Raw genomic sequence first — 9,177 nt, forward strand, 5'->3', positions numbered from 1 at the left:
GGCAATTTTAAGAAGATTAGATGAATACATACCTACATCAAAAAAAAAAAAAACAAGACTTCCACTTCATGGAGGTAGAAAATCAAGAACAAAACAAGTAGAAGAAAAACATTAAACATTAGAGAAGAGGTAAATAAAATAGAAATTAAATATTATTTTAAAAATATCAACAACAGAAAGAATTTATTTATTTATTTATTTATTTATTTATTTATTTATTTATTTATTTATTTATCCATCCCTAGGATTGAACTCAGAAGCAACCACTCACTGAGAGATGTCTCTATACCTAGTTTGTTTTTTATGGAGAGACAGGGTCCCATAGAGTGGCTCAGTGTCTTACTTTTGCTGAGGCTGTCTTTGAAATTGCCTTCCTCTTGCTTCACCTTGAGGATCTAAACTGTTCGTGTCAATGGTTAAGAGTACAGCTTTGCCAGTGAACTCACTTAAGCAGTGGGAAAATAATGATGCTGTATAATATGAGGATTCCCAGACTTGACACCTACGGACATCTTCACATTGTCTTTGTCCACAAAAAGCATGAGACTCACCTTTCAGGACTCTTCTTGGTGCACAGTTTGGCTTCTTCTCTTTTTGTGGGGAGGAAGTCTGCTGGGGACCGAACCCAGAGCATCATGCATGCTAGACAAATGTTTCCCCATGGAGCTGTGCTGCCAGCCCTCCTTGGCCTTTCTTGGTGATCAGAGAAAGGGTCTGTGGGACTTCCTTTTTATTGACTTACTGGGAAACTTGTGTCCTCTGATTCTGCCTCTTCTGCAGATCAAGTTGAAGGAGAAGGTGTTGTGGACAGCCATCTCCTTCTTCATCTTCTTAGTCTCCTATGCTGGTGTTGGGGCAGGGAGAAGAAGGGGGACACATGTGCCATTCCTTTGGTTTCTGCTTGTTTCCAGATCCTCTATTTGGTATTATGGCCTCAGATTCTGTGGACCCTTTCTACTGGATGTGACGATTCTGGCCTCCAACAGAGAGAGGCTCAGATTCACTCTGCCTCTTCTCTGCTGGACCAGCACCATTTAGTTGAATGACAGCCTTTCTGTGGAGCTCAGATAATGGGCAGCTCCGTGGCCTGGAAAATCTGCATGTGCCACATTGAATAGCATGATCAATGTTGCATTCAGCCTGGGCAACACCATCTTCTTTGGAGTTGGGTTTGAATGCAATACAAAACCTGGGAGAGCAAGATAAGTCTCTGCTTGAGACTTTCTGAAAACTTGAAAAAACCAGAGTGTTTGAAATCCCTGAAACGAGATGATGAGTCCACCTAGAACATTCTCTAGAACTTTCCATTGGTTTCTCAGTTGCATCTTTTTATATCTACAGGTGAAATTTATGGATCAAAACCACAAGTGACAATGGAGGGTTGACTCTAACCAATCACCTGTTGGTCTGGAAAATATTTTCTTGTGTATGTTGATGGTGCATTTGATGGACATGTTTTAAAAATGGGGGTCCAATGAGGTTCCAGTCACCCAGAATCAGAGCTCATCTGAACATGATGGAAAAGGAAGGTTTCCTAACTAGGTCCAATTGTGCCAGTCCCATCTGCAGACTCAGGAAATGATTGGAATGTTCTCCAGTTTTATGAACTGATGAAGGATGGATATTCTGACATCTGTCCAGCCAGAATGTATCTGTCCATGGGAATGGGAATGCAGCAGGCTGTTGAGGGATACATGACTTTCAAAGAGAATGACATGGGGTCTGGCGGGCTCAACAGAGGTATTCAGTTGTATTCCAATCTTTGGTTTGGGGGGGGGTTATTCTATAATTGCTGCCAGCAACCTGAAGCCCATCCATTGTGGAGAAGGGGTCACATGCAATTCTGTAGGTTCATTTTATTAAATGATGTCTTGCTTTCCTGAGCTCAAAGGGGCTTTGTGGCTGCTGCTTTCCTTAGGCACACTCATGGAGCTAGGTATCTGCAATTGTCACCTTGGGCCTCATCATGCAGCTCTTGGCTGGCACTAATGATTGAAGTGGATGACACCCCAAAAGACCAAGCCCTCTTCAACGGAGCCCAGAAGTGTAAGAAAGATCATGGATACAGTTCTGGTGTCTAGTTGAGAATTTGTTTTGGCTCTAATATTTGGGGCATTAAAACAGCCCAATTTGGCCTTTGTGCTTGGCCTGCAAACCCTGTAGTCGCTCCACGGTCTGTTAGTGAGAGAGCACTTCTGGGAGGTGCTGGGTATGGGGGAAGGCCAGGCAGGGCAGGAAGGGCAGGATGGACTTGAAGGATCAGAGCATGGAGGTCACCACTTCACCAGCCATGATTTCCGTACCTCAAGAAGGAGGTGACATCTACTTTAGAGCTGTCATAAAAATTCAATCAAAGCCAGGTGCTGTGGAGTATGGCTGTAATTGCAGCAGCTCAGGAGCTTGAGGCAGGAGGATCACAAGTTGGAGGCCAGCCTCAGCAACTTAGTGAGGCCCTAAGAAACTCAGTGAGACCCTGACTCTAAATAAAATATAAAAAGGACTGGGGACAGGGCTCAGAGGTTAAGTGGTCCTGGGTTATATCCCTAGTACCTAATAATAACAATAATATTAATAATAACAACACTTACATTCAAAATGATATCTAAACTTTCACATCTTATAAGAATATTTCAAGGATAGTTAACATGCCACAGAGTAATCCTGCCTCATATTTCTTAGCAGAAACCTGAACTGCAAGGATAAAGGAGTGTTGACTTTAGCGAATTGTCTTCTAGTGGACATTTCAGTCCTTTCTCAGTCACAGTTAGCATCGAAGTGAATATCCTCAGGCAATCAGCTGCACACTTTTTAGTGGTTGTTCTTGAGAATAAGATTCTAAAAATGAAATTTCTACACCAAACTACTTGTTCAGGCAAGGAACAATTAGTTCAATGATTACAAGTTCAATGACAGCCTTGGCAAATAAGTGAGACTCTGTCTCAAAAAGGGTTGGGGTAGAATGACTTTTCCTGGGTTCAATCCACAGTATTGTCAATTTGGGGAAGAAGGCACTGGGGATTAAACTCAGGGACAGTTAACCCCTGAGCCCAGTCCCCAACACTGTTTTGTATTTTATTTAGAGAAAGGGTCTCATTGAGTTGCTTAAAGTACCAATTTGGTTGAGGTTAGCCTCCAATTTGCAATCCTCCTTCCTTATCCTCCAGAGCCACTGGGATTACAGGCATGTGCCATGACACCTGGCTTACAAATCTTAATAAAATAAAAATTGCAAAACATGTGAGACTTCTTAGGAGAGGGAAATTGACTTTTGTTTCTTTTCTTTTTCTTTTGGCCTCTGAACCCTGAATCTATTATTTGCTGGGAAGTCTGTCATGGAAAATATTAGTGTGCATTTTCATGTTTTCTTGGAATTGACTGTGGAGCTGGTTCTCGGCCTCCAATGCAATGTCATCAAATTGAGGAAACTGCAGATGGGTCCCTGCAGGGTGCCTCAGGGATCCCATGGTAAAGTCTGGACCTCGGGGAGGAGGGTCAGGGACACTTACAGAAGAGTAGGCAAAGTGACCCAGACTCTTCGTAGAATTTCAGAAAATCTAAGGTGAATTGAGAATCTGGGGGTGCAAAGCAGCTGGGCCCCAGCCATGAATGTGGGGGTGATAAAATTCTCAAAATATGAAGCTTTATTTGCATCTGTCAGAAAATTTGAAGTGCAAGTGCACACCAGTTTTTATTTAGATATTTTCAAACTGTCTAAATGCTAACATTTAAACTTCATTCAACAAGTAATTGGTCAACACTCATTTGGTGAATCTAAATATCACATTAATTATAGATCATTTGTATTTTAAAAAATGTATCCTTGAATATGGATTCAGAGATTTAGGTAACATTAGTTTGGTATGCCAGTTACTATATTCACTAATGGGTTAATGTATTAGAATTATTATACTGCCATCAAACATACAGCATTTAAATTTTTATAATTTTAATTTGAAGCATTGACTTAAGACTTTTTTAATAAAAAAACAGTATTTACTTTTCTCTTTGTTTATACAATCTTAGAAAATAACAGTGAAATTTCAGGTTCTAATATAAAGTCCTTTTGTTCATGAATAATTTTAAAGTGAATTTCTGACATATGCTGTCATTCATGATATTTTTAGTATTTTCTTCAGGTCAGAACATGCTACATAACTACAATACAACCTTCATTTATTATGAATGATTTTGTCAAATATTAACAAGTAACAGAATACTTATTAATCATATCAGTTTAATAATAAAGGCTATATTGTAGTTATCTAGCATGTTCTGACTTGTAGTAAAAGATAAATATACCGTGGATGGTGGCATATGTCAGAAATTCACTTTAAAATGCTCCAGTGGACACAAGTACTTTATATTAGAACCTGCAACTTTCCTATTATTTTTTAAGATTGTGTGAAGAGAAAAGGCAAACAAAAAAAAAACATTAAGCAATTGCTTTTTCTCAATATCATAATGCCTTCAACCACTTAATCCTAAAATATTTTTATTTTTTCCTAGTAGCCTGATATTGTGCTTTGTAGCAAAATATTTTATTCAGAGCCATTAAGTGAAATTAATTGTTGTATTTTATAGATGCCTTTAGATTCAAATATTCCTTTGCCTTTTCTTTACCTTCATGACCTTGAATATTTTCAGGGAGAGATCATGTAGAATGTGCTTAAGATGTATTTTCTGGTTTTTTTTATGATTGGAACTAGATTACATGTTTTTTGGCAAGAGTATCACAGAATCGATTCTCTGATTTTCTCTTTGAATCACATCATGTGACCTATAATATCCTCATTTCTGCTGACGTTAGTATTGGTTATCAAGGTGGCATTTGCAGGATTTTCCGTTGTAATTAAATTTTTTGTAGAGGAAGAATTTGAGACCATAAATATATTTTTAATCATCCACCACTAAATTTTTTATTTAATTATACATATACAGATCCACAGTTTATTTTACTGAGTATACTGTTAATTGTTAATATTCTAAGAAATATTTTTCTTTCAGAAATATTCTCTTTTGACAGTTTTAGATTTATAGAAGGTTTATGATAGCAGTGTAAAGAATCTCTAAGAAACATTTCTCAAATGTTACTATTTTATTAACTTGCCTTATCTCTTTTCTCCATTTCAAAAAAAGGTGCATAATAAGAAAATTAAATCATGAATATCTACTCTACAAATCTTATTCAAAATTTGCCAGTTATTTCAACAATTCTTTTTGAACCAAAATAAATATAACTTTGGAAAACTTTAATATTAATTATTCATTGTGTCCAGTGGTCTTGTTTTTTTCTGTCTCTTTTAATCTGGGGCAACTCCTGAATTTTTCTGGGCTATTTATGATATATATGATTTTGAATGGTGCATATCAGTAGTAGTTTTTAAATTTTTTCTTCAGTTTAGAAACATTATATGTTCTCATAAGTGGATTCAGGTTATGCCATTAGAAAAAAAACATCATGCATACAATGCCTAGTTATTACACTGAAGCATATTCTGGCAGCACTGACAGACATGGTCACTAACTATGGTCAGCTTCTAGTAATGGTGGACAAATTCTAGGATCTAGGGTTAGCCTCCACTTAAGAGTAAGCAAATATCTCAGGCCTGAATGACACAGGCACAAGAAAATGTGGAGGTATGTAATGCCACTTTGTTCCATCACTGGATAGTGTTGGCTAATTATTTGGTTAAGAAGTATCTATCAGGTTGGTCCATGATAAACTCAGTATTTGTTTAGACTTTATAATTCATAAATATTTTGGGTGTTTATATTTTGTGACTTTATAATTATCTGGTTGGTCCTTAAATTTTCACCCACTAGAATTAATATTTTATAGATGATTCTTCCTTGTGTCAAATTATTACTATGTGGTGGCCAAATGATGGTTTTTTAAATTGATTCTACACAAACAAATATAGCAAAACCAATCATAAGTTTGCAAGAAGATGAAGCTTATCATTTTGGTACTCAAATGCCCCAGATATAAACAACAGCTGCCATTTAAAGCTGATTACACATCTTTTTGATGTGTTCCTTTTCATTCTGGAGTAGTTTTCTCTTTCTTGCAAAATAAGATGTTTAAAGCACATCATTTATTTTCATGTTCCAGGTCTGTAATTAGCCATTTATCCTAGCAGCTCTGTTCTCTGTTAGAGGAGAAATGTCTGGCCAGTATTTGTGATGATTGTCATTATTGCATTTTGGGTTTTCTTGTTTAGGACAATTATTATATATATTACATAAAATGTGTATATTTTTTATTCATACTGATATATTACATATGCATATGTAAAGAATATTCATTATAGAATTTTATGAATTAGAAATTGTCCAAATACTCATTAAGAATTCTGTTTTTATATTTCTAAAATAGTGTAATATGCAATCACTATTTAAATGAAGAGATTTATAGAATATGTACTATTTCAAATATAAAGCATATTTAAAACACTTAGTGGCTTTTGGCGGGCCTGCCAGTCCATGCCACCAGGGGCCGCCACGTGCCCATCTCCACTTGCCCTTGCCCGCTGTTCTCCTGCCATGCCCGGTTTCCACAAGTTCCTGGAAAAGCCCAAGCAGTGGCTGCTGTGCCTGCTATGCAGGAAACCCATGCATGAGCCTGTGCAGGATTCTACCCTTGGCCAATGCTTCTGCAACACCTGCCTGCAAGAGTTGCTTAGTGAAAGAGTCTGCAAATACCCTGAGGACCAAGTTCCCTTGGACTATGCCAAGATCTACCCAGACCCAGAGCTGGAGGTCCATGTGCTAGGCCTGTTCATCCGCTGAATCCACAGTGAGGAGGACTGCTGCTGGAGTGGGCCACTTCGTCATTTACAAAGAAACCTGAATACCTGCAGTTTCAATGTAATTCCCTGGCCCAATGGCTGTCCTGCCAAGCTGAATCGCCATGATCTGCCTGCACACTTGCAACGTGATTGCCCTAAGCAGCGCCACAAGTGCTAGTTCTGTGGCTGTGACTTCAGTGAGGAAGCCTATGAGAACTATGAGGGTATGTTCCCCCAAGAGAGTGTGTATTGTGAGAAAAAGCATGGTGCCTGCATGATGTGGTGACTACTGGCCCAGCAGGCCACTTGTGAGTGGCCCAAGCGCACCCAGCCTTGTACCTATTGCACAAAGGAATTTGTCTTTGACACCATCCAGAGTCACCAGTACCAGTGCCCAAGGCTGCCTGTGCCCTGCCCTAACCAGTGTGGTGGCATGGGCACTGTGGCTTGGGAGGCTCTTCCAAATTATCTGATGGACAGAGGTAGTATTGCCTTGGTGCTATGTCTGTTCAAAGACTCCAGTTGCAAGCACAGGGTGAGATGCCCCTTCTTCCTGTCAACTCCTTTTTAGCCCATGAAGTCCTAGATGAAGGCTAGGTTTTCTGGCAGTTTAGTTCCTTGAGGTCCTTCCCCCTGCTGTTCAGCTGCAGGTTCTTCCTAATACCCTGTCTTTCTCATGCAGAGTTGGGAGCCTGCTATCCCTGAGCCTTCCAGTTTTGGTAATAGTCCTCCCTTCACTCATTGCCTGGGGCTTTGGCAACAGTGCCCTAAGCTGGCAATGGCATGGCACGTGGAGAAGAGTGTGAAGCCACATCTGGCTATGATGTGTGCCCTGGTGAGCCTGCAGCCACAGGAGCTGCAGAAGCTGCATTGAGAACTGGAGGAACAATTAGTAGGCAGTGAGGGCATGCTCATCTGGAAGATTGGCAGCTATGGGCGGAGGCTACAAGAGGCCAAGGCCAAGCCCATCCTCGATTGCATCAGCCCAGCCTTCTATACACATAAGTATGGTTACAAACTACAGGTGTCTACATTCCTCAATTACAATAGCAGTAGTGATGACAAAAATCTTTCTCTGTACATTTGTGTGCCTCCAGGTGCCTTGGACAATCTCCTTGAGTGGCTCTTTGCCCGTCGTCTCACTTTATCCCTGCTAGACCAATGCGACCCAGGGCTTGCTAAGCCACAGCATGCCATTGAGACTTTCCATTCTGACCCAAACTGGAAAAATTTCCAAAAGCCAGGCACATGGTGAGGCTCCTTGGATGAGAGTTCGCTCAGCTCTGGATACCACAAGTTCTTCTCTCACCAGGATATCCGAAAGCAAAAATATGTTGCATTCTTCATCCATGCCTCTGTTGAACTGCCCAGGAATATCCTCAGCTGAGTGCAGAGCTGGCAGGCTCAAGGGGAGAAGGGGGGATGGATGGGACATGATTTATCAGGCACTGGTTGAACCTGAAGAGGGTGCTGGACCACCTTTCAGCTGCTTACGCTGCCTGGGTTGTTACCCTGTTCTCCCCCTACCGCCACCACCCTTAGGTGCCTCAACTGGTGCTTCAGCCCTGGTCCCTGCGGGGAGCAGGTCTCTGGGTTATCAAGGGCTGGAAACAAATATTCCCAGGGCCTGTCTCCCCTCTTGGGCAAGGCAGGTATGCCTTGGTGCCAGCCACATTCTACCTGGACTGAGGTACCTGCTCAGGTGCTATGTCCCAAGAGCCATAGGGGGAGGGGTTGGGAAAGGGAAGAGTAGTTAAAAAAATCTGTCTTGAGATTGATTTTTCTTTCCCCATCAATGTCCCTTCTGGTAATTTATTTCCTTAGCTCGAGGAAGGCACAACAGGAGAGGCCTGATTTTTAATAAATTCTGACTTGTATTTATTAATTTGGTTCCAGCCTGTCTTCTCCAAGTTAATTAAGGCCCTGGGAGGTTGGGGCTAACTATGCAAAGAACCACTGAGAGAAGAAGTGCTGCAACTATGACCCCAAGATCAGCTGCCCTGATATGTCTCCCTCTGGTGGGCACCAGGGGGAACCACAGCAGGCTTTAGAAAATACCTGTCGCTGCCTCCTGGTGGTTAAATGGGAAAGGTGCAGGATAAGGCTGGAATACCCAGTTCTTTACTCACTAAAAATCGAATGCTATGTCATAAGCAAGCCCCAGCCCCAGGAACCTGATACTGGGGATTGAACCCAGGGAAACTCCATTAATAAGCTACATCCTCAACCCTTATATGTTCAGAGGGGTCTCAGTTGCTGAGGCTGGCCTTGAATTGAGATCCTCTGCCTCCTGAGTTGTATCATCAAGCCTGGCTCCTGCTGACAACTGCCATTCATTTAGTACTTTCTGGTTACAGACACTGACAAGAACATTATGCAAAATATTTAT

The 9,177-nt window shown here is 40.8% G+C and overlaps 1 pseudogene; it reads left to right on the forward strand.

The window, feature by feature from the left end:
- The first annotated feature begins 6,543 nt into the window (after positions 1 to 6,543).
- On the forward strand, positions 6,544 to 8,175 carry LOC113177866 (TNF receptor-associated factor 4-like; annotated as a pseudogene).
- The last annotated feature ends 1,002 nt before the right edge of the window (positions 8,176 to 9,177 follow it).

This window comes from Urocitellus parryii, unplaced genomic scaffold (assembly GCF_045843805.1).
Source record: "Urocitellus parryii isolate mUroPar1 unplaced genomic scaffold, mUroPar1.hap1 Scaffold_37, whole genome shotgun sequence".
Classification (NCBI taxonomy): domain Eukaryota; kingdom Metazoa; phylum Chordata; class Mammalia; order Rodentia; family Sciuridae; genus Urocitellus; species Urocitellus parryii.